Source organism: Rhinatrema bivittatum, chromosome 5, assembly GCF_901001135.1.
Source record: "Rhinatrema bivittatum chromosome 5, aRhiBiv1.1, whole genome shotgun sequence".
NCBI lineage: Eukaryota > Metazoa > Chordata > Amphibia > Gymnophiona > Rhinatrematidae > Rhinatrema > Rhinatrema bivittatum.
The window spans coordinates 236,535,225-236,562,494 of record NC_042619.1 but is presented as its reverse complement, the minus strand read 5'-3'; positions in this window follow the sequence as shown (position 1 = coordinate 236,562,494).

The following is a 27,270-nucleotide window of genomic DNA, read 5'->3' as shown; positions in this document are numbered from 1 at the left end:
ACAGGACTATGAAAGTGTTGGCTCTGCCTAGTGTAATCTGAACGCATACAGCAACAGGGGCTCATACACGGAGGCGCACGTTAAACTGGTCTGAACCTTGCGGGGTTGGGAGAGGGGGGATGAAAAACAAGTTAGGTGCTTGCCGCATTGTAGCAGTCAATAAAACCATCTCTTTGTGTTTCATTCCCTTAGTAGCTCTGCTATCCCTAGGGGAATAACTTTGCCCGTGATGCACTACCACAAACATTCGAGGTATCTGCCAGTCATTCTTTAATCCCATTCTAACCAAATGCTCTAATTAATTACAAAAATGAAGCCATCTCCTTGCATATTTTTTCTAAAGATTTATACCCAAGTCATAGAGTCTCCGGCACGTAGCATAGAAGGAATGTGATTTTTGCACAGGATGAATTAAGGACATTTTTTTCACATGCTGCGGTGCCCTGCCTCTTACCATTTCAGACTGGAGGGCTTTGGCATGAACTGAGGGAAGGAAAGAATATAAAGAGGAAGGAGAGAGAGAAGAAGAAGGACTGGGAGCTGGGGGAGCCAACAGCAGCTGAGATGGTTTTCTTCTGCCCTTCCCCCAAAAATGTATTTGCTTCACCTCTACACCCCCCCCCCCCCCCCCAAAAAAAATTGTATTAAACCCAACAGGCAGTCGTATGCCACCTGCAGGACAGTGCACAAGAATTTGACAGACTAATTCTGAAATTTGAATTGAGTTGGGGGCATATAGAGCGTCTATGACAATTACCTTTATGAATAAATTTAGAGAACAGCAAATGAAAAAGGTGAAAGAAATTTGGAACTAAATTTAAAGGTCAGGCAAAAGCCCTATGCCTGAGATTTTTGTCTGCACTATTTTTTTCTGTGAATTTTTTTTTTTCCTTTTAAAGCCACCAGAAAGTAAATACATTGTGCTGAAGGCGTCACCTTCATCGTCGTTATTTACTGCATGCTCTTCTAGCAGGAAAAGTGTTCAAAGCATGCTACAGACAATGTACTGGACAACAATGCCACTTTAAAATTGTAGAAGGATCTTTGCTAGATCCTTCTGGCTTCAAAATAACTTACCAGATCCTATAGTGTAAGGGTCAGTGGTATAACCAAGATCCAGATTCATGAGTGCTAGGAGCTCCTGCTCCTCAGTGCATTGCTGTATTCACTAGAGATTACGCTTCCTCCCTTTATAAAGTTCAAGAACAGGAAAGCTCTTCAGGTATCAGGCCTCATGAGAATGGATAGCTCTCTCATGCTTAAATGTTTTTGGATTTACTCTGCCTCAATCCAGCTGTATACTATTGAAGAGATCCATGACCTGCAGGGCCTTTATACTTACTTATCAAACCATGAAAGTATTTCTCTGTAACTCAAGATAACACCCCATTTCTGTAAACTCCAAGTCAGCAAGAGCATTTTAACCCAGCCCTCACTTTTTAGACTTCCATCCTGTGGCACTCTGGGATTTGCATTTGCTTTGTCAATGGGAAAGGCCAGGACTGGTGCAGAGCTTCCCTAGCATCACGAGAAGGTAGCCGCGTTACAACCCAGGACATATTCTGTTTTGTTTTTTTTTAATTTGAAAAATAAAATAAAATATTTTGAAATTCTCAAAAAGCAGCGCAGAATGCCGATTTCTTGGCAGCGCCAATGTGCATGTCCCTGCAGGGGAAACCAAAAGATTCCTGGACCAGCTGCTTGGACCTGTGGCAGAACAAAAGATCAGACGATACTTTTCATTTGCTGTTTGGTGTGGCTGAACCAGGTGTCTTGCCTGGAATAAACAGCCCATGGAAAAGACTGAAACACCAGCTCATGGAGTCTAGCACAAAAAAAAAACCAAACAACATTCCAGCTGCTGCCAGAGACTAAAGTGAAACTTAATATTTGAAGTGTCAGCTTTTCGTTTAATGCTGTGTAAATAATCAAAATAGTGTACCTTGAGTATGTTATTTAATACTGCTGATCCGCAGGGAAGTCTTAAGGCAAGGATGGTAAACTCCGGTCCGTGAGGGCCACTATTGGGTCTGGTTTTCAGGGTAAGCAAATTATACGAATTGGCCTGGATCTTGGATCAAGCAGGTTCCCATATATTGCACGAATATTCATCGTGGGAATTCTGTAAACCAGATCTGTTTGTGGCCCTCGAGCACCAGAGTTCATCATTCCTTTCAGAAAAGGGGAATTTGAAAAGCCCGGCGTGCTCATTAATTAGAGAATGTGCGAATAAGTTGGGCTCGCCCGCACTAAGCGGATTTTAAGAGCTCCCTAGATCCGCGCATATCTCCCGCAGCGCACACGTGTCCAAAGTTTTCCAAAAAGGGGTGGGGCATGGTCTGGGCGTTTCAGGGCTCGAACCAGAGATGTGCACATAAATACTTACGTGCCTGGGTGCGCACCGAGAACCTCCGCCGCGTAAACTTACTTCTGCTATGGAGGAGGCCCAAGTTATAAAGTAAAGAAAACTAGGCAGATCTGCAGTTTTAAAGATCGGGGCTCACTCTGGGGAGTGAAGGCTATTAAACCAGGGCGGGTTGGAGGACGTATCTTGTAACTTGGTGAAGTGGGGACGAACAGGTAAAACTGGGATTGGCATCTGCGCGCACACCTTTTAAAATCCCCTGACTTACAAGGTAGAAACGGGATTTGTATGCACACGCCCAGCCTCACTTAAAATTCAGCACAGCTGCATGTGGCCAGGCTGTAGCATGCGTGCATATGCGCGCATGTGTTATAAAATGGCCGTGTATCTTGGCGCTGGCCGGCATGCATGCACATATGTGCGCCCGTGAGCCGGTTTGAAAGTTACTTAGTGAGTACAGAACTATATAAATTCTGTTATGTTTGGCAGTTCACGGGCTGCTCCCACAAACTGCTACACTCACCTCCCCGGCTGGGCCATCCTCTCTGGCTCCCGATGCATCCAAACGCTATGGGCCCTCTACGTGGTGGGATGGCGTGCTCCAAAGCAACGAGATGCCACCAGTTCTTCACGTGGCAGGACGCCGCCAGACCCATCCATCCGCGCTCCTCTTAGGTGCACTCATATCCGACCTCGCACATCAAGCTCTATAAAGAGCTCTCTCAGTCCTTCTCTCACTACCTCAGCAACAAGTCCAGCTACTCCATATTAGTGCATGTTGCTTCTCAGCTATTCAGTCTTCATCCAGCTTGTGTTAAGTCTTCGTCCAGCTTGTGTGAAGCCTTTGTTCCAGTCTTTTCCATCCTCCGTTACCTGCTTTTTCCAGCCCTTGCCTGCCTGCCTCAGCCCTATCTGTCCCTTTTCCTCTCCTTTGAATGGATATGGAGTTTGACCTCTGCTTAGGCTTTGGATATGCCTGCTTGCCGCCGGTCTATGACTCTAGCTGGCTTCGGATCTTCCCTTCTCTCATCCACAGAGACATCCACCTAAATCCTGCCGGCCCCAGCAACCAAAGACTCAACCTGAGGGGAATGTGAGCTGGTATAGGTGAAGGTACTGACGGGTCTCTGCCTCATCTGGGTCTGCCTGCTTACGGTTGGAGCCTGCAGGGCTCCTCCCTGAAGGCAGAGCCAATCTTGCCTCGGCCCAAGAATCCACAGATACAACAAATTCATTATAATATACAACTGTTAACTATGAAAATAGCAACAAGCCATGAAGCAGACATACATAATAGTATTCTGTATATGTAATGTGGACTTTATAGTCTGGATTTAAACCTTTCAGCCTTTTTTGATTTTTATTCATTCTTCTCTATCAGGGTAAGTTCATTGGGAGTAGAGATGCATTATCAGGGCAGTTGCTGAACAAAATGGCACCCTGTGCAAAGGTTGCTTTGATGCATGCCTTCCCTTTTGGGCTTGCAGCTTCCAGACTGACACCATAGAGCAGCTTGGCTCCCAGGGCGGTCATCTTTCTTGCCTACCCCATGTTAGGACCTTGGTTCCCAAATCTGGTCCTTGAGACCGGTAGTAGTTGCGCTTTTCCAGATATCCACAATGAATGTTCATAGGGAGGGTGATTTTCAGCCGTCCACAGAAGACTAAACTTTGCGTGGAAACCCAAAGTGAACGGGGCGCCCTGTATCCAGACAGTTGCGAGATATCAGAGACACTATTTCTTTTACGTAGAATCATTCTTGGGCCCTATAGGATCAGCAGGCCAAGTTCTGCCAGAGCATCTCCCTAAAAGGCGATGGCACCTTATCGTTTGCCCATGCAGTGTGAGAGCTGTGTGCTCCTTCCTTCTGGTATTGAAGCTACATTACTTCTCTGCAGAGGTTTAGAGCCTTGATAAGACACTAATAATATACCTTCTCTTACTCTTTTCCCTTTCTGGTTTTCATTTCTACTAATGAAATCTAATGTTCAAGAAAAGATGACCTGTTGAACAAGGCAAGATAAGGGTCGGCAGCAAGTCTCCTGTCTTGCTGTCTAGAGACTTGCCCCCCACCCCCAGTCTTGACACAAGACCATGTCTTTGTGGTTCTGAAGGGTTAGATCTAATGTTAATACATACATGCATTTGTACAAATTCTGGAATTGAGAACCTTCAAACTGTGGAGATGATCAGACAGAGCTTATGGAATACTGTGCCGGGCAAATATTGACATGCACACTGTTTGGCAGCTTCCATTTCTAAAGAAGGGTGCAGTTAAAAAAAAAACCAGAACCAGCCTCCTTCAATAGGAGGATTCAAATAATCACAAAGAAGCATCTGGTCCAAATCACAGTAAAAAAAACCCCAAAATAACAGTATTGCAGATCAGAATAACCCTTCTTGTTTCAGATATTGGTCTGGTTTTCCTATCTACGCATAACCCACCTTGCATTAAAAGTAAATTTATGGTGCTTGATTGAACTCTCTGAATTTACTTCTGTGTAAAACTGACTCAGATTCTCTGCACAAACTGCCTTAGTGAGTGCTGGCTGAGTGGTTGTGGATTACAGTGTTTTCTTGGAGCTAGCCTTGATGCTCACTGCTCAGATGGCCATTAATGGCTTGCTTAGATGGTCATTGTGACTGGGATGTTCTGCATAGGCTGGCTCAGATGGTCATAGTGGGCCGTTGAAATGATGACACATGTCGACATTTATAAGTTCTTAAGCAGATTTGTTGAGGGAAGGATGGAGACACGTGAAATGCATTAGTAGAAGGAGGATACCCCTTTGGATTGGTCACAAGTACCTGGCAGGATACTTGACTTGATGGACCCATAATGCCAAATCTTATGTACTTTATAGTGCAAAAAAAAAAAAAAGTAACGTCATCCAAAAAATGAGTTCTTCTGCTACGGTAAGGAGGGCAAACAATTCTGTATGCTGAGTGCAGGGTGGCTCAGCTTGGCAGGTGGAAGAGAGCAGACCGAGGTTTCTCAGCATCTCACGCTTTCCACAGCAGTTTTACAGTGCTCGGAGTCAAGTTGGAATCTGCTAAGATTACGGTGAGGCAAATGGGATTTAATTTTAGCCTTATCAGACCCCTGGGTTCACCTCCAAACAAGGTCCCCTCACTGTCCCTGCTTCAGTCTGCCCTGACCGCCGTGTATATTGCCCACGCCGAGTTCGACAATCATCAAATCTTTAATGCCTGTTATTAAATTTTAAGAAAGGAAACAGGAGCCCCCCCCCCCAGTGGCTTAGTGACAGTGCTGTGCGCTGGCTTGCAGCTCAGACCAGTTCGGGGGATAGCCAGGCAGTCATCTCATCACAACAGCAACACCCAGGGGCAGGATTTAGGGGCCATGATTGTAGCATTACAGGAGGAGTCCTGGTGCAGGGGGTCCCTGGCCCGAGGACTGCCTCTGCAAGAACTGAGTTAAGTGAATGTGGGGAGTGGGGGTGGAGGGAACACAATTCCAGGGTAGTTGCAAATGAAGACTCTTGGCATCAGATCCCAGGGACCAGCTCCCATTGAAAGCCCAAAGGATCAAGGGAAAAATGTTATTTCTGCACCCTCAAAAAAACACAAAAACAAAACAATGAAATGCATTTTTATTCAGATGTAGTAAGAATTTTGTGCAGTAAAGGTTCAAGGACAGAGATCATATTCTCACTCCCACCTCTACTGCCTTAGGCTTTTTTTGGGCTTGTCTGTTTACAACTTTTCTAATTCTGACACTTGTAGCATCTCGCACTCTTCCAGCTCCCCCCAGGCCATGGCTGCTGTAGGTAGGAAATAGCAACTGGACTTAGTCACTCAAAGACACACTTTTACTGGCAAATATATCCATTATGTGTATTTGCATAAGTGAGTGTCGGGGCTAGGAAGGTAGGAAGATTGTCAGCTACTTGAAAAATGTTTTTGGTTTGGTTTTTTTTGCTTTTGAAGTGAAATCAGAGGATCTCCGAGACTGGAGGGCTGTATAATATAAATAAAGGAATTACTGGAAGTGGGTATCCTGAGGCCTTGTGCAGTCATCATCTAGAGTTTTATGGCTCTTCATAACAATGCTGCTTAGATGCCTATTCAGATTACCATTGGTAGCATCAGAGCTATCATTTAAAGCCTCCATATTTGTCACTAATGTAACTCATTATTTGGTGGTAGATGGGTTTGAATCCTTGCCTATATTGCTGGGTTCTTAGTCACAGTCTGGCTGATGGTGTAATGGATCAGCCAAAGTGAAATCTTCTCTGACCTTCTGTGGTGGAACAGCTTCTAGATGATATTGGGTTGTTTTTTTTTCATGTATTGGTGGGGGGGGGGGGGGGGGGGGAGGGGGCGCACTGAATGTTTCATGGACCCAGGAGGGTCCAGTCCCAGGAAAAAAAATTCTGACTGCGACCAGTGTTGGTGGGTCCAGATGTGCCTGTTTTATTCATAGAAGCAGAAGTATTTACACAGTCCACATCCGCAGGTAATCCACAGTGACGTTAGCACATTCCGCTGGTCCTATGAAACAGCAGCAAGATATCGTTTCTCCAAATCATTCTCCGGAGGAGACTTTACCACCGAAGAGAGCAGCGCTCAGCACAGACAGCAAACTCCACCACCCATGGGCAGCAGTCCCTGCCACCCTGTGCATCAGAAACCTTTTATCCTCGGTTTCTTCCCCTCACTTATCCATACCAAGCATCACAAGTTTTTAACTCACTCAGTCCTCGCATCTGGCGAATCCTCCCAGAAAACTCTTTTGAGGGTGCTCTGCATAATCCTCCTAGTGGCGTTTTTGTAGTAGGCCAGATCCTAGGAGCTGGAAAGTGGATAGTTAGAGCTCTCCATGCTGGAAAAAGCAGGAGCACACAAAAAAAGAAAGCTGCTGACTCTTCTGCCTCCTCCTGCAAAACTCCCAGGTTATCAGAAGGATTCAACCCCTAGAGATCTCATCACCCACTTACATGTCAGGGTTCTCCAGGCTTAACAGCAAGGGCTTAAGGGCATATATCTCTTCACAAAAGCACATTTCCAGAATGTTTAGGAGCACTATAGTCATAAGGCACCAATGTTACCCTAATACAACAAAGATAAAACACAAACCAGCTCCTATGTGCTCCTATGTGCTACAACCCAAGAAAGAGATCTAGGTGTCATAGTGGATAACACATTGAAATCGTCAGTTCAGTGTGCTGCGGCAGTCAAAAAAGCAAACAGAATGTTGGGAATTATTAGAAAAGGAATGATGAATAAAACGGAAAATGTCATAATGCCTCTGTATCGCTCCATGGTGAGACCGCACCTTGAATACTGTGTACAATTCTGGTCGCCGCATCTCAAAAAAGATATAATTGCGATGGAGAAGGTACAGAGAAGGGCTACCAAAATGATAAGGGGAATGGAACAACTGCCCTATGAGGAAAGACTAAAGAGGTTAGGACTTTTCAGCTTGGAGAAGAGACGACTGAGGGGGGATATGATAGAGGTGTTTAAAATCATGAGAGGTCTAGAACGGGTAGATGTGAATCGGTTATTTACTCTTTCGGATAGTAGAAGGACTAGGGGGGCACTCCATGAAGTTAGCATGGGGCACATTTAAAACTAATCGGAGAAAGTTCTTTTTTACTCAACGCACAATTAAACTCTGGAATTTGTTGCCAGAGAATGTGGTTCGTGCAGTTAGTATAGCTGTGTTTAAAAAAGGATTGGATAAGTTCTTGGAGGAGAAGTCCATTACCTGCTATTAAGTTCACTTAGAGAACAGCCACTGCCATTAGCAATGGTTACATGGAATAGACTTAGTTTTTGGGTACTTGCCAGGTTCTTATGGCCTGGATTGGCCACTGTTGGAAACAGGATGCTGGGCTTGATGGACCCTTGGTCTGACCCAGTATGGCATTTTCTTATGTTCTTATGTTCTTATTTGAGCTTTGCTGTGGTATATATTGGGATGACAGCTCTTTGTTATAAGGGAAGAGGGGACCCCTTTCTCTTTTGAAGAGAAAGGAAAGGGGTCCTGAGAAGTGTCTTCATTGCCCTCACATTTATTATTTTTAAATTTGTAATTTCTTTTTTAAAGCCTCATGGCTTTTTCTGGTGTTAGTGTGGAACATAAGAATTTGCCGTATTGGGTCAGACCGAGGGTCCATCAAGCCCAGCATCCTGTTTCCAACAGTGGCTAATCCAGGTTACAAGTACCTGGCAAGTACCCAAAAAGTAAATAAATCCCATGCTACTAATGCCAGTAACAAGCAATGACTATTCCCCAGGTCAGCTTGGTTAATAGCAGTTTAGGGACTTCTCCAGGAACTTGTCCAAACCTTTTTAAACCCAGCTAAGCTAACTATCTTAACCACATCCTCTGGCAATGAATTCTAGAGTTTAATTGTGCATTGAGTGAAAAAGAACTTTCTCCGATTAGTTTTAAATGTGCCACATGCTAACTTTATGGAGTGCCCCCTAGTTCTTCTGAAAGAGTACATAACCGATTCATATTTGCTTATTCTAGTCCTCTCAAGATGCTGCTAGTGCCGCTGACGCCAGCTATCCTGTCTTGTTCCGCCTGAACTGTCAGCATTTCAAGCCCGAGTGGAGGAAGAGTTTGCATCTCGCTGGGGTAAAGGGGAGCAGCTGGACCAGTAGGGGACAAGGAAGTGTGGCGACACACTGGTTGAGAACCGCTGGTCAAGAGCACAGAAGGCAGCAGGTTAAACCTCCCAGGGTATATTTTCCTAGTCATTACATTTGTCAGTAGAAGTTAAAAAAAAAAATTCTCTGCACCCCAAGCTAGAAGTGTTTTCATGTTTTTGGAAACTAAAGTAATAACAACCACTCATTTTAAAGAAAAAGAAAAGAGGAATGCCTTTTGGAAGTGAGCTACTTCCATCTTCCTGGTCTGTTTGGCAGTTTGGAGGTGTAATACAATTCAAAGGGAGTTTAGCAGGAGCTGGATTAAAATGAGACATTTTCATCTCTGACTCGAGTCCTGTGCCTGTTACTGGGGGGTTTGCGCTGTGTTCCTGCCTTACCCCCAGCTCGTCCCCCATTGAGGTTTCAGCGGAGGTGACTTGGAAATCCCGAAGCTGAAGCCAGTCTTTGAGGTGTGTCCACCGCAGTTCAGGAGAGGGCCATTATTCTGCTAGTATCTGACTCGCCGTACATCCTGACCGCTGTTCCCTCTAAGCTGTGTGCAGGTGCGCACACCCGGAAAAACGGAGCACGCGCATAGAATGGAGCACATAAAATGGTATAATAACATATATACCTTTACTGTATAATTATGCTTACCCGTATTTTTCGGACTATAAGGCGCACCGGATTATAAGGCGCATTATCAATGAGCGCCTGCTAAGGCGTCCAGGTTCATATATAAGGCGCACCGGATTATAAGGCGCAGCGCAGGCAGATCGGCAAGGCCAAGAAAAAGATCGCGTTTAAACGCGCTGATGCTCCTCCTCCTTCCTGCCTGTGCGTCCCCGGAAGTAAACGTTGCCGGAGCCGCGTGGGCAGGAAGGAGGGGAAGCATCAGCGCGTGCAGAAGAGGAGCATCCGCCGCGAATCTCAAGTCGCAGCGGCCCGAGAAGAAGAAGAGGCCCGGTAGCAGGGCCACTGCAGAGCCCATCCTGTGGCGACCCGCAAAGAGGAGGCCTAGAGGTGAGTGAGAGCCTGTGCTTGAGCAACACAGCATGTGGGAGTGAGAGACTGAGTGTATGAATGATTGTATGAGACACAGCATGTGACAGTGAGAGCCAGTGTGTGTGTGTGAGAGAGAGAAATGCATGTGAGAATGAGAACCTGACTGTGTGTTTGAGGGAAGAAGATGGAGAGAAAAGAAACAGAAAAAAAGACAATATAAAAGGAATGGCAGCAGAAGAATTCATATATAAGGTGCCCTGGATTATAAGGCGCACTTCCGATTTCTGAGAAAATCGTAGGTTTTTATGTGCGCCTTATAGTCCGAAAAATACGGTAACTAGAAAAATATGAAATCAAATTTATGATGTACTGAAATAATGTAGAATTATTTTTATTAAAACAATTGCTTAAATAACACTTTCAGAATGCCAATATTTCCATTATGCTTGCTCAGGCACACTTCCTCCCTGACATTTAGGTCCTCCTTCCTTTTTGCCTAGAAAGCTGCATCCTCTCTGCTTGACTTTTAATACGAAAAACAACATTTTTTAAACCTTTTAAAGCTTTTTTCCCCATTACCAGAAGAAAGCATGCCACAGACTGTCTGCATGCTGCAAATATCTATACAGGCAGTCCTTGACTTTAAGATGTTCAAGTTACAAGAATCCAAAGTTACACTGTTTTCAGACTGACACCCATATATTGTTTCAACTCTACAACGCACAAGTACCTTCCGGAAACCCTGGTGCACTGCTGACTGTGAGGCCTAGTGTCATAATGTCAGCAGGAACAGCGCTGGTGACATCCTCTCCTCGGAAGAAAGTGCAATGTCCACTGCTCTGCAGGCACTTCTTCTTTCAGCTTATAATAGTATAATGCTATAAAAAGTATCTATGCTTTTATATATTACTCAGTTCCTGCTTATTTTGGTGAAAATAGGGTATCGAGCCTTGGTGCCAGAACCAGTCCTCCATTTATAACATTATTCTAATGGGACAATGGTTTCAAGTTATGTTTCAATCTACAACACGTTTTTCAGGAACCGATTGTCTCTTAAGTATATATTTTTAAATAGCAGACGTAGAGTAGAATCCCCCTAACAGCTCTGAGGGAACAATCAGGTATGCTCTATCCTTCAGCAAGGAGCATGATGACTAGATAAGAGGCCTCTGAAATGAGTCAGAGAGAATGTAACGTGTCATCCTCCAGTCAAGAGCAAGTCGAAATATTACTTAGCGCCAACAGCTTTACACTCCAGGGGTCAACTGAAATGCAACGGGAAAATAGGAGGCCACACATAGCAGTCCTAGAAAAGTCCAGAGGTCACAGAGAAACAATGTACACCCCAAGAAATCAAATGTCAAGCTTGCTGAATTTTGCAAGAAAACAGACAAATTTTTATCTGTGAATGTGCCCAAATCGTGCAGACCCATGCTTTGCCCAGGTCATCAGTAAGAGCTGGCGCTGCTCTGTTCATACATGAATTTATCTAAATTTAGGAAATGGTATAGGGGAAGGCACAGATTTTTAAGGACAGTAAAGTTCATGGTCTTGATTAGACAATTTTTACACTGAAGTCTGGTGTTTTAAAGATTAAAAAATATATTTTGTAGCACTTTTTTTTTATCAGCATATTGACATGGCTGCCCAGCTAACCCATATCTCAGTGTTTATTAATATAGCACCATCGGGGCACACAACTCCTGAACAAATTAATTGGCATGGTTTCAAATGTCCCTATCCCGAAGAGCTTATAACTGAGCCTGGTCACAGGGAGGTTAAGTGACTTGCTTAAGATTACACTTTAAGTAGAGAGGCAAGGAAAGGGAGTAGGATGGGCAGAACCAGGGTCTCCCGAAGTAGAGCACTAACTGCTGCACTGCAGAACCAGATCAAAGCATGGCTGGGGAGAGGGGAGGGCAAGGGGGTTGGAAATTTGGAATAAACTCAAATCTGCAGTGCACACATAACATTGCTTTGGGTTTCATTAGATGGGGGGACGGTGGAGCGGGAAATAACATTTCCTCTTTTTAATTCAGCCCAGGTGTTGAAACGCACGGCATGTTCTGACATCTGTTACTGCTCCTGTGCTCTTTTTTTTTTTGCTGTAAGCGGAAGCACAGAACTGCCCTTGGAGGAGAATAACGGAACCGTGTCCGGAGCCTAACTAACAGCATCCCGTTTGTGGGCCTGACTGCCGGCCCATTGCTCAAACTCTCCTCTTATTTAGCAAGATGGAGATGCACCAGAGCCATTCACCCATGGGCAGCATTTCTAGTGCTCTGCTCCGACTCCCTTCCGGTGAGAAACCTGCGGCGCAAACGGCCAGCAGTGCAATCTCTTGGTGAGACAGGGCCGCAGCTGGGCTGAGTGGGTGGTGCGTGCAACCATTATTCTCGAGGAACAGCTTCCCCGTCTCTATTCTTTGACTTCTGTCTCATTTTCTTTTTTTTTCTTCTTTCTACTTTGCAGCTTTCTCTTGTTTTCCATACTACGGAGACCTTCTATCTCTCGTGAAAGAACCGCATTCCGTTGAGATGAACAGCTTTAGGACAAAAGGAGCTCTAGCAGGCACACGAGATTGTGCCTAGGAATATAAATAAACCACGTCCGACGCAAACTGGGTGTGAAAAGATCCTACCTGCGCATGGGCAGAAGAAGTTTCTTTCCCGCTGCCTGGGAGTAGGCATTCTGGAAGGTGGAGTGGGGGGCACAGGCCAGATTTATACGTAAACTTTCCTAGTTTTGAAAATGTGCACGTAAATTACTCTGCACAAGTTGTGAACTGCTGGACCAGGCATGACTCTGTGAGCAGACAATGCTGCATGTACCTGCCCATTTTAAAAAAAGGATTTTCGAAGGCGCATAAGTTTGCTTTGAAAATCTTCAGTAAAATCCGTGTTTACCACATTTACCACTATGCTGGGACTTATAAAATGACCCTCTTAAAGTGACCCCCTCCCCCGTATACTGCAAATTAAGCAGACTTTTAAAATTTGCCCCCTTGGTCACTACTTCTGCAATACAGCCCGATGATGAGATTGTGGATTCTCTGCATGTTTCATTAGACTGAAAGCAGATGAAAATGTTTACTGTGTCGATGAAGCCATAAAAGTATCCTGGGAAGGGCATTAATGATATTCCCTATGAGGCTTAAAGTACCCAAGGACCTGTGCCAGCTCATTTTCAAAGGGCGATGCCTGCCAGCATGCACAGCGCAGGTATAGCGTGCACCTTGCACTGCACTGCCCTGAAGCGGGTGCAAATTACACCCTGGCAAGCATATGCACAGATTTGAAAACGTCATCTCTGTACCTGCTTTCTCTCCCCCAAAGCTGACTCCAACCCCCCCCCCCCCCTTTTTTTTTTTCTATTTTGTTGTTCGCGTACTGTTATCTGCATTGTGGAGAGGCAACAATCGCATCTTTACATGGGTAAACACAAGTTTGCCAGCACAGAACACTTTGAATATCTCCCCCCGTTTAAGTGTCGGTCACATTCCTGCCATCCAGACTGAGCCCTGCTCCGCTGTCTGAAATTCCTGTGGTTTATTGGTTAAAAGCTCTGACGTTGACTCTGTATATTACCTTGAGTGAGCCACCTTTTAGGGGTGGGGGTGTGTGTTTGTGGCAATTTTCCATAGCCTGATTACTACACAGGTATTTTTTGTACTTTGCGGACCTTCCAGGTAATTTCAAAGGGGAAACTACCTGAGTGGTTTTACTTTAAAAACTGCCTATGAGGCAAACATCGCTGTTTACCTTGCTCCTTACAACATCTGTGGGTGGTGGAACGTGGCCCAAAACTCTGCCCACAGATTTGAAAATCAAATCTATGTGCTTTGTTTCCCATCTCTGCCCCCTGGATGGCCCCTTTTCCTGCAGGTAAAATATATCTGCTTAGTGGCACTCCCGCCAAGTATGTTTCACCCCTTACTTACCCTTGCTAAATACCTTTGAAATTGTTCTACCAAGTCCCTGCTTCCTGTGCCTCAATTTACCTAACCTCAAATGAACAATAATAGCAATATTCTTCCTTTTTGTTTTTTTTATCTCTTTCCCGTTGAAAAGGCACCCCATCGAAGCTGTGCCTTTATAGGGTCCTAAAGCAGAAGCAGCATCCTTTTGGCCTGGATATTTGGTACCTTCAAAATTTGGCACCCTAAGTCGGTTGGCTATGTTTCCTAGGCCTAAATCTGGCCTTGCCAGGACCTGCACAGCCTCATGGAAAACTTATCCAAAATACGAGAAATCCCGCCCTCTTGCTTTCTTCTGTTGGTTCCCCCCCCCCCCCCCCCCCATCCACACCAAAGGTTCTTTTTTTGTTCCTTTTCCTCCCTCTCCTTTTCACTGTCTCACAATTACCTCTCTCCTCCTTTTCACTGTCTCACGATTGACTCAGTCCCCGTATCGCTTTCTGGTTCGTCCAGAAATCTTGCCTAATCATTAACTCTGGGGGAGGTCTCTTTTAATAACCACATTTCTAGTCTATGTTCCAGTCTTCACTATCAGCTCCACAGCACCATCTTCTTCATGCTATCTCGTTCTCTCACCATCTTAAACAAGAGTTATTTAAAATAAATAAATAAATAAACAAAAAGTTGGGAGGTATAGGAGGGTGAATGGGGGGGGGGGGGGGAGAGGAAGGGAGAAGAAGATTTGGATCTTCTCCACCATCATCCTTTAGTGGTATGGGTGTGCCTCCATCCCCTCTCCCTTGTTATCTCTCTCAGTCTCTTTTACAATCTGAAGGAGAAGAAAACATTTCTTTCTCTTTGGCCTCCATGGAACTCTGATTCCGCCTCTTCCTTCCCTTTGGTCTGCGTGGGCTGCTGACAAGGCTCCCTTCTCTTTTCAGCCCACGTGGGCTACTGACGTCACTTCTTTGGTAGCAACGCTTCCTTGGCCGCATAGTCCACTGATACCTCCGCCTTCCCTTCAGCCCACACGGACACTGTTACAAAAGGTTCCAGGTCAGTGACCCAGCATAAACTCACCACTGGTCCTAGACTGTTATTTCACTTTTCTGGCTGATCTTCCTGACTTCTCCCTTGGTCTCTCCAGCTTCTTCATAATTCTGCTGCAGGACTCCTTTTCAGCATGCTCAAAGGTGTATTAACCGTACATACAACAAAAATACAAGTTTCAACAATAACTAAAACACAACACCAGACATATAAACAAACACATCAATCACAGATAATAAATCAAATCATAAAATATACACCACAAATTAAATAAAAATACAGCTAAGCAATAATCTGATCTTACGTACAAATACAGAGTTAAATATATTCTGTTAGGAGCAATCTTAAAAAAATGTTTTCTAAAAGGTAATTAATCATCTAGGAGAGAGAGAGAGAGAGAGAGAGAGAGAGAGAGAGAGAGAGAGAGAGAGAGAGAGAGAGAGAGAGAGAGAGAGAGAGAGAGAGAGACTGGCCATAATAGCATGTCCCGTTAGATGGGTATTTGTATCCCTAGGATAGGCCCACCTAGTAACTTGAGGTGGGAATTAGGTAAGTGTGTAGGGGGTTAGGGGCCACTTTGACATGCTACGTGACATCTACGAACAGAACAGTGGTCTCTTGTGAAGATTTGCTGGCCTTCGGAGTGAGGAAACTCACCCAAAGATGAGATTTGGGCAAGAGTCTCTCAACCTAGCTTGATGTTACCCAGGTAGAGAGTCACCGACCGGCTGCTATGGCAACGGCCAATGGTGTTGCACCTCCCCCCCCCAACGCTCTCCTGCGCTACCCCCCTCCCCCATGCTGCTCCGCCCGTGCGCGTTTGCGCCCTAGTTAGGATCGGTGGCGCAGGACCAGCCTGCACCGCCTTACATATACTTTTCAAACAACAGCACATCCCTAATATTTGGACGTTGAAATTATATGCAATTCACAGGAATCCTTGTAGGCTGTCTGCCCTCCATCTGATTTCACTGTAATCACAGAAGCCAGGAATATGACAACACGTAAGAACCGTAAGGCCCGTCTAGTCTGCCCAATTTACTTTCTGGTGCAGTGCCATCGACCCTAGTAAATCTCAGGCTTTCCTTTCACTTCTTCCCCGGGTGGCTAAGGATTCCCTGTGATTATCCCTTAATCATTCAACAGTGCGTGTGTATGTGTGTGTGTGTGTGTGTGTGTGTGTGTATGTGTGTGACAACTTGGATAAGCTGGACAAGAAAATGATTTCCAAGCACTTCCTATTTCATGGGCTTCATGGCACAAGCCAACCCTTTCCTCCCTCGCCTGCCACGGCGTCCCACTTGATCTGGCCGCGCAGGCGGACGGTAATACCATATACTCCCACAGAAGACGTGTCCAGCTCCGTCTGCAGCAGGCAGAATATAAATTATGCTCTGATGTCAATGTGCAACAGAAAGCTAGCTCTCGGGTCTGGCGTGAGCCAGCCTAGCCCGTCGGGGGTGATGGTGCAGAGAGCGGCTCTCTGAGTCATTGTGTGGAGGTGGATGGGTGACATCACCAAGAAGTGGGGGGGGAGGGAAGCACATGGAAAAGTAAGGATTTCATCAGGTTTTAGCATCAACTAATAAAAAAACGTCCAGACAAAAGGGATTAAAGTCTGCCGGCTGACACAGACCATTTGGCAATTTTGAAAAGTGGGATAGCCCAAAGAGGATATCTTTTTATATGCCTTTGGCAAACAGAATCATCTCTTCTGTATTTTATGTTCAGCTGTTGTGCACGCATGAAAGGGGATGGAGCGTTGTTACTTTGAACACTGTGGGGAAAGTCCACCTTCCGTTCTCTGTAATGGGTCCGTGCGGGGTTTTTTTCATTAGGTCAGTGGAGATTTTAAGGCAATAGGGGGGGAGGCGCGCCAAGTCCCGGTGGCAGTTTTAGCAGTGCGTCTCGGACCCAGTTGTTCTAGCCCCACACAACACCGTGATGATCCCTGTGATGTTTTTATAATGCAGTCACAGAACTTTAATTGCTGTGGATGTAGTAGTAGTGGAGGTGGTGGGGAAGAGGGCAGATTGATGCATTTAGGATTACGTGTGAGGAGAATACCACAGACCACAGTTTCGTGGGCTGCTGCCCCCTAATGGCCAAAAGAGCATAAGCGTGGACTGTGAATCTTCCCCCCCCCCTGCAAGAAAAAAATAGTGAAGGTAATAATCAAGAGACTACCCATGTAAAAATGAGTTTTGAAAATCCCCCGATAAAAGCATGCATGTTGTTCGCAATGTGCAGTCTTCTACCTGCATTAAAAGAGGGGGTGGGAGGATAGGTTGGAGGGAGCGAAAGTACTTGCAGATATTTCATTTTCAAATCTCTGTGCATACTTTCCAGTGTGTGCTGTGCACCTGCCCACTCCCCTCCCCCCCCTCCTCCCTCCCCCAGTGCAGGGACTTCTGTACCTGCCCTGCGCTGGGCATGCCAGCCACATTTTCGAAGGCAAACTCCACGAGGCATAGCTGTGAGACTGCAAGCTCGGCAGGGAGTTGGAAAATTACTCTTCCCAAGCCAAGTGTCCGCGCTGGCATAGGTCCACGGAGAGGCACAGGGTTTCCCCAATAAGCAAGAGCCAGGACACCGGAGACTGAACTGGAAACACCTTGATTACAGAAGTAGCATCGCTCAAAAAGATATTCCTTTTATAATGCCTTCAGGAATAGAAAGTGAAATATGTTAGCTTTGCATTTCTTTAAACAGCAGAATAAAAATGAGAATAAAAGTAAGGCGTAGGGTGACAAGGTAGCTCCATGTTATAAGCTGCAGTCTGAGCGTGGCCTAGATTTTGCCCCATTGCTTGCATGGAGAAGTAATTTTGATTTGACTTACCTTAAGGAAAATGCAGAATGACTGCTTCTGTCTCCTCTTTAACCATTCCTCTCTTTGCTCTGAAACAATGAGTAAAAATATTTATGTATGTATGACAAGGCCCCAAAAGTGCTACTGTATAATACATTGGCTGCAGTCATGTGTATAACTGGAAAGAAGAAGTGCTTCCTGCAGATGGTCAAGCTTGCATGACTTAACCGCTGGGCGATCTCCTTAGCACTACGCGAGATGATACACGGGACAGGAAGGGCGATGACCAGCTGCAGCAGTGTAGGTGAGCGAGCTTCTACAGTGGACAGGGCGGATACCCTCAGTTTAAGAGTACAACCAGGCAGACCGGCTGAGACAGAGGTTCCTTATCTGCCCATATCCACTACCATTTTCGTGTCACTACGAGGACCATATTTGAGCCCTTAAATTTAGTAGCCTATGTCAGCACATGCTTTTGCTTCCTAAGGGGCCGATGCAATAATTGTGCGCTGAAAGAGGGTGTTGAACAGTCAGCGCCTGCTTCCCTAACGCGCCCCTCCTGGGGGCGCCCTGCAATATTTAAATTAGGGGTCGCTCCTTGATAATGGGAGCCCGTGAGCGTCGGCCGTCTGCCGGTTAGGAAAACAGACGCTGAATTTATCGGTGTTGTTTTTTCCTAAACGGCGGACAGCCGGGGGTTCAGAAAACGGACGTTTGTCAACTTGCGCATCCGTTTCCTGCACCTGACTGCCTGAGCTTTGTTTTAACTTTTTTTTTTATTGTTTTTTGAATAAGGGGATTACCTAGCGCCTGTACAACCCGCGTCTAACTGCGGGTTATACAGTGCGCCCGGCTGAGAGCACTGTATTGCACCGGCCCCTAAATTCAGCTGCAAACAGGCACCTGTCTTGGGAGCGTACAACCGAGGTGCATAAATTGGGCCTGCTATTGATTCGCCTACATTTAGATGCCTGGCTTACTTCCCCTGACCTGGCCCCATCAATCTTTTAGGTTCCAAAATGTATGCGCTCCCCCCTCCCCCCCCCAAAGGCAAAAGGATGAGTTTTTCATTTGGCTACGAATATTTTCATAGCCCTTCAGGGCTTCTGTCACCCTGCACTCAAACACAGTTTACTGATAATTTCCTGGAGAAGAGAAACTTTCAGATGTTTCACTTCAGCAGCTGCGGTTCAGAAAATAGTAGCAGCAGCTCCAACGGCTGCTGTCCGGGTGTGGGGAGCACGAGCCACGCAGAGAGGTACAAAGGGCCAGAATTACTTTGGTGGAAGCAAAGCCGTTTACACTGCGTCCACTGAGGTGGCCAGGCAGCTGTTATTAGGGGAACAGCCATCGTGCTTATGCTAGAGTCCCTTGTGTAGCATGAGGCAGAATTGCCGCCTGCTTGTGCTTCAGTCATGTGCGCGGCATCGAGGAGAACTGCTGCCACCTCCTGCTGTAATCGTGTCCGCAGCGCAGAGGAGAACTGCCACTGAAAATCTAGGGGTGTACATTCGTTGGGAACGAAATGGGGACCGCTAACGAAATGGCCCATTTTGTTTTGAGAATGAAACGAAAGAAAAACGAATGGAATTTTACTGTTTTTGTTCATTTTGTTTTAAAAACAGTTCACAAAGCTGCAAAAAACAATACACAAGCCCTTGCTGGACCCTTTCTTGATCCCCTCCTCACCACCTTTCCCAGATCTTTGTTTGTTTTCTCATTTCAAATAAACTACTATTACTAGTACTTTATATAAATATTAAGTGCTATTAGATATACACAGTGTTGCTCAGATACAAATAAGAGACAGTCTCTGCTCGCTGGAACTTACAATCTAGTCAAAACAAACATACATGACAAACGAGTCTATGGGAAACGCATTTATTGTAGAAAGGAAAGGAAATGAAAAAAAGGAAACAAAACAAAAATCTAATGAAAAATAAAATAAAAAAATATGTATGCACACCCTTATGTAAACTTTTGCAATGTAAAGGAGAATTGTTCTCTGTTCACACTGGGATCTGCTGTGGATTTTCTGGCAAATGTGACTTTGCTTTTTAAAAGAGCACCCCCCCCCCACCCCCCACACACACACACACAACAGCTCCACTCCCTACTCTCCTCCTGCAAATATATTCCCACACCACAAACACACACTCCCCTTCACACATATGCATGCACCAACACACATGCACCCCTTCACACAGACGCACCCCCACACACATGCACCCCTCCACACACACACATCCCCACCACGCACACATGCGCATCCCCATGTCAACCTACCACATACATCCCCACACCACACATGCTCCCCATCCCCCCACCCCCACACATGTGCACACCTAGTCGACCTCACTATCCCACATACACATGCACCCCCACACCGCACCCCCTTCACATATGCACCCCCTCACACACACATGCAGTCCCACCCAACATACACACCCACACTCCAGACACACATGTACCCCCATCAAACACATACACATCCCATCCAACACATGCACATGCGTTCCCCACACACACACTCCACACATGCACATGCAGGCATCCCTACCACACCCACCCATGCCACACCACAGCATGCACATGTGTTCCCCACACACACACTCCACACATGCACATGCACGCATCCCCACCACACCCACCCATGCCACACCATAGCACACACATGCATCCCCACTCTAGCATCCCACACAGGTGCACACCCACTCCACCACCTCACTCCCTCTGCACATATGTGCACTCACCTCCCCCACATTTGCACTCCTGCCCCCCATGTACCCCCAGCCAACACATACACATGTTCCCCACCACACATGCATTCCCACTACACCGCCCAGCACCTCACACACACTTGTGCACCCCTCTCTACCACCCTACCATTCCACACACAATTGCACGTGTACCCCTAAGCTGCCCCACACGCACCCCACCTCACATCCCCACCCCTATACACCTGCACACCCACCTCACATCTCAGACATGCGCACACGCACATCCTACACCCCACACCTGCCCGCCCCACCAAACACACACACACTGTCATCCCACACCCGCACAGTCCTAACCCACAAACCACACACACGTATACCCCACCCTACATACACACATGGGTACACCTCCACTCCCCACACACACATATACCCCCATTTGCATATGTACCTCCCACACACACGCATGCAGTCCCATGCTACACACATGCGTATCCCCCCCACACACACACATGCATCCCAACTCCCCTCTACTGGCTAATTCCCCTCCACACACAGACCCCCATCCTCACTTTCTCCAAATCACACCCAATTCCCCCACCCACACACACCCCACATGCCTAGCCGTTCCCCAACATGTACACACCCCTTCAGTTACTCACACACCAGTCACTCACACCAATCGCATAACATATACACACAACCCATCCACTACATACCTGGGGGGAAGAGAGGGGTGGAAGGGCAAAGTTGTGAGGGGGAGAGTGTGCACACACACACCCAGCGCACTCTCTCCCAGACATGCACATATACCCAATTCATCCCTAGCTCAACTCACACCAGCCCTATAACAAACACACACACACATCCTCTCACTTCCCCACACAGGAGGAGAGGGAGTCTGTAGAGATTGCAAAGAGGAATGGTCTACCCCCCGAGCACACACACACACCCTCACTCTCACTTTCCCATAACACACACACATAGGATAGGAGTGGGAGAAAGTGCACATGCACCCACACACTCGTACCTTGGGGAGGGGAGGATGGGTGGAAAACGGGAGCACACACACTCTCCCTTCACCTCCAGATATCACTTACACATTCACCACTCAAAAACACAGCATTTACACACCATTCTCAAACAGGCGGGGAGGAGAAGAATAGGGGAGAATGTGGAGAGAGTAAGGGGGAAAAGTGCCCACGCACCACAACCACTCTCACTCCCGACACCAACCCAACAACACATATTGCAGCCCCACCCCCACCCACCCTCTGCAAGCCTTCTGACCTACATCCTCCAGTGAACGCTCTCCACACACACACAGACACCTACCCCATTCCTCCTCCCCCGCAACAGAGCAAATACAAGACACCGATAATGTACACATCCAGCTGAGGGAGTCGTAAAACCCACTTCTTAGCATTGCCAGGCAATTATCACTTTCTCTTTTTGGGGGTTCCTTTAACACCCACGCACACTCAGTCAAGTGGGGGGGGGGGGGGGAGGGGGAAGGGGTGGAGAATTCTACATCTATCCCCACCTTCCTTTCATTAAAGTCACTTGCCCTACCCAGCTTGCATTTTCCACCTAGGCACGAACATGGGATCTAGAGCAGGGTCGGTAAGTGAAGTGAGCAGGGGCACAGCCCCTAGTAATAATAATAATAGCATTTCTATGTCTATAACCTACTTTACTATCCCATGGGTGTTCAGTGCAATGGGGGGCGAAACCAGGCTGGGCTGAGCCTGCCCTTTATGATATGAAACCCGTCGGCAGCCCTGGTTAGGTAGTTTGGTCGTCCACCCTTCATTCGCCTCCGCGTTACCCCATGCCCCATTTCCTGCTCTTCACTCATAGCATCCCAGCCTCCCCCCTTTCAGAGCTGGATTCTAGGATTAATCACACTCTTAGCAGTGTGACCCCCCCAAGGAATTGGAAGATTTGATCGCATGCTGCTCTCACATCGTCCAGGTAATTTTGTTTTTATTGGGTTTTTTGGTTTTTTTTGGGCCCAGAAATTTTCTCCTGTTTTTTTTTGGGTTTCCAGCTCATTCATAGATGGCTTTTTATTGAGCAATGGTGCCATGAGACTTAATTTGTATTGACCTTGGGTGTGTTCCCCCCCTGTTTTTATAACCTTCCTTAGCTCAGCTATGGCAGTGGCCGTCCTTGGTTGGGAGCCACAGAACCTCCCTCCAGAGCCCGGTATATGTTCATACCAGTTCCAGCCAGTAGGTGCCACCATTGAGCAACGCCTGAGACTTTCTCCCCCTCCCTCCCAGGGTCTGTGAGTGCTACCTCCTCAGTATCCCCAGCCCTAGCTGGTCCTGGGATGGAAAGCTGGGCCTGGAAGCTGAACATGAGTATCTCCCACTGCCGATGAACCACTGGGCCAGCCTCACCCAACCCTTTTCTAAATGGCATTAAAGCTCATGAAACACTCATCAGATGTCACAAAATTTGACAATACATATAGGATAAATACTTAAAATTGGATTATTTAGATCCTACTGCCTTGCCTTGCACAGCCCCCCAAGGGATCTACGTAAGAAAGTTATAAATAACAATAGTTATTCAGATTTATCCAGCATTTTTCATGCGTTAGCAGGTCATCACAATTTCACTATTATAACTCTCCAGAAGCCTGCATGGGATGGGGAAGGTCTGAAATTTATAACATGATGATCCAGTTCCAGCTGAGTAAGCTGAGGCACTGGGATAGGGTACGCTCTGAGATGCACTGAGAGACTTCTTGCATGCTTCTGGCCACCTTACCACAAGCAGCAGGCTAACGGTAGCCATTTGGCGATGCCAGTTATGAAGGGTTGAAAGGTCAGATTTAATGAAATGTGGATATTGGGAGTCAACAGGAGGATGATTTTAGTTACAAAGCAGATGGAAATGTTTGCACTGCAGAACTGCATAAGAGGACTCTGGAGACAACCCTATTGTTCCAGAAACGGAAACCTTAACCCTTTAACTGCAGGCACAGATATATTCCAATAATCCATTACAGTTGCTTAATTGCAAGAGGATCAGTTTTCCATGTAATGAATTCCTGTAGGGGATTACCTTTTCATAAAGTAGCATAAAAGATGCCTTCAAAGTATATTTCAAGGGTAAACATATTGGAGTGTGTTCATATTGCTCCCTCTATTCCCCATGGGTGAATCATGTAGGCCAGTTTAATGCTTCTTCTACCCACTATTACTTACTGAGTTGTTGTTTTAGATCGGTCATATTTGACAGTTCTGATTAAGGTCCTAGTATTTATTTATTTATTTATTTATTTATTTAACATTTTTCTATACCGACCTTCAAGGTTAAATACCATATCAGATCGGTTTACATCGAACAGGGGTAGATAACTGAAACAACTGAAGGAACAACTTTTTTTCATAATCAAAGAAAAACCAAGGAAACAAAAGTTACATTTAACGTGGACCGCTGGAAGAAAAAGGCCCGAAGAGGGCATCAACTTAGATTAAGTAAAAGGGAGAGATCACAAATTCCAGTCTAGTGTTAGTCCACATATTAGAGGAAGTATCAATGCAGATCAGGTATACAGGGGAGGAGGGAGGTTCCATTGTTCGAGATTAGATTAAACACTTAATGTGTGTCACAGGGATCCGGGAAGGCTTGGCGGATGTCTAGTAGTGTCCAGTTGCTCCAAAATAAGGCAGTCTGCCTTCTTTCGGGTGTGAAGAATAGGGACTATATCCCGCCTGTATTAAGGCAGCTGCTCTGCTTGCCAATACACTTTAGAATGCTATTCAAAGCTCTGGTTCTGACCTTTAAATCCTTAAAGGATAACTTTCAAAGATCTTCATGTGGCCCTATATATGTGTGTATATGAGCAAATTGAGATCTACTATAGTATTTTATAATCTGCACATGTCTGGTCCATGCAGAATATAAAATACACATATATCCACCCTCTAGCATACGCATTTACGTTGCATTGAAAGTGTAAGCTTTATTTTAGAAACATATATGCACATATTTTATGCGTGAATAAAAATATAACATGAACGCATACAACCCTGATTTACGCAAAATAGGCATATTTTAAAATATATACAGATACTTGAAGTCACCAGTTTGCAGATACCTCCATTAGTTCACCCAGTCCATCTCCAGTTTACCGAGACCCTCATACTACTTAAGAACATAAGAACATAAGAAAATGCCATACTGGGTCAGACCAAGGGTCCATCAAGCCCAGCATCCTGTTTCCAACAGTGGCCAATCCAGGCCATAAGAACCTGGCAAGTACCCAAAAACTAAGTCTATTCCATGTAACCATTGCTAATGGCAGTGGCTATTCTCTAAGTGAACTTAATAGCAGGTAATGGACTTCTCCTCCAAGAACTTATCCAATCCTTTTTTAAACACAGCTATACTAACTGCACGAACCACATTCTCTGGCAACAAATTCCAGAGTTTAATTGTGCGTTGAGTAAAAAAGAACTTTCTCCGATTAGTTTTAAATGTGCCCCATGCTAACTTCATGGAGTGTCCCCTAGTCTTTCTACTATCCGAAAGAGTAAATAACCGATTCACATCTACCCGTTCTAGACCTCTCATGATTTTAAACACCTCTATCATATCCCCCCTCAGTCGTCTCTTCTCCAAGCTAAAAAGTCATAACCTCTTTAGTCTTTCCTCATAGGGGAGTTGTTCCATTCCCCTTATCATTTTGGTAGCCCTTCTCTGAACCTTCTCCTTCGCAATTATATCTTTTTTGAGATGCGGCGACCAGAATTGTACACAGTATTCAAGGTGCGGTCTCACCATGGAGCGATACAGAGGCATTATGACATTTTCCGTTTTATTCATCATTCCTTTTCTAATAATTCCCAACATTCTGTTTGCTTTTTTGACTGCCGCAGCACACTGAACCGACGATTTCAATGTGTTATCCACTATGACACCTAGATCTCTTTCTTGGGTTGTAGCACCTAATATGGAACCCAACATCGTGTAATTATAGCATGGGTTATTTTTCCCTATATGCATCACCTTGCACTTATCCACATTAAATTTCATCTGCCATTTGGATGCCCAATTTTCCAGTCTCACAAGGTCTTCCTGCAATTTATCACAATCTGCTTGTGATTTAACTACTCTGAACAATTTTGAGTTCACCCTGAACTCCCTCCAGTTCACCCAGACCTTCCACCCAAAAACAGCAGACAACAGAGGAGTCTGATACCAGTTGTGCTAGTTAATTAGCAGGTGCTAAAATTGCATGAATAAGTTGCCCAATGTAATTTGGGTAAATCTCTTATAAAATAGCAACTTACATGCATACCTCTTGGCCCCACCCCAGAACTCTTTTTTTTTTTTTGCCCAGGCAGGGGCAGATTGCAGGAAAATATCAGCATGGGGCATTTTTCAAAACCGGCCATGGGGTATCTAACTCCCTCATGCACTTCCTCTGCAGCACTTGTGTCAACAGCTCCCTAAAGCACATCAAGTTGACTCTGGAACATGGCAGAATTAAGCCTAAATATCTCCAAAATAAATTTCACATTTTTTTTCTAAATAACTAAGAAATAGAGCATACTCCTAGTCCAGCAGTGAGTAAACAAAGCTGTAGACCCCATTCCATCCATTGAAATTGGTTAACATACACCCCCCCCGCATATTCTGGTTGGGCCAACCAAGCAGCTCCTGAACTAGTGAACATAATGAGACAACTACACTGCCAGCCAGTGTCACACACACACACATGCTCAGTCACACAAACAGATTTATAGATTGCAGAAACGTTATTGGCACATATACACTGACACACACTCTCTTTCTCAAACACTTTCTCACAGACATACAGATAAACCCACACTCTGAGAGCAAGAGTGTGTGTGTGTGTCAGAGAGAGACACCCACACACGCACTCTCCCTCTGACACAAAGTGTATGTATAGGTATGTGTCGCTCTCTGTATGACACAGACACACACTCTCTCTAACATGCTACTGGTGTGCTGCTGCTTATGTGCTCACACAGCACTACCGCATTATATTGTAAAGTTCTTGCTTGCTGCCAGCCCTTCCTCATTCTGCAGCAGCCTCCTCCCTTTCCAATCACACCCTGAGACTTGCTGGTTCCACAGCTAACTGCTCCTCTCACAGCTCAGTCCAGTCACCTCAGACAGAAGCCTCCCCAGCACTGCACAGGTACCTCCTCCTGGCTGTCTCCCTTCCTGTGCCTGCAGCTTGCCTTCACTTCTCCGCAACCCTCCCACCACTCCAGTGCATTCCCAGTGACTGCATGCTACACAGACTGCTGCTTCTATGGTTCTCCAGGCTTGATTCTGCCTACCTACTCCAGGGTAAAAGGGACCAGAAGTGATTCATACTTTTCCCTGGGCTTATGAAAAGAAAAATGTAAGCCCTGGCCGAGATGAGGGAGAGCCACTAACCCAGCTCCAGATGGAAAACTTGCTTTCTCTTGTGGAGCCAGTGAAGCCAGGGCTGGTGCAAGGGTAATTTATAATAACATATTTTACCTGAAAAAGAACATTCAAAGTACAGTCTTCTAAGGTAAAAATATTACATACAACATGTATATTATTAACATACAATACTATGGTACTAACCAGTAAACTCTGTAAAAAAGCCACCTGTAGTTATATGGTATAAGAACATAAGAAAATGCCATACTGGGTCAGACCAAGGGTCCATCAAGCCCAGCATCCTGTTTCCAACAGTGGCCAATCCAGGCCATAAGAACCTGGCAATTACCCAAAAACTAAGTCTATTTCATGTTACC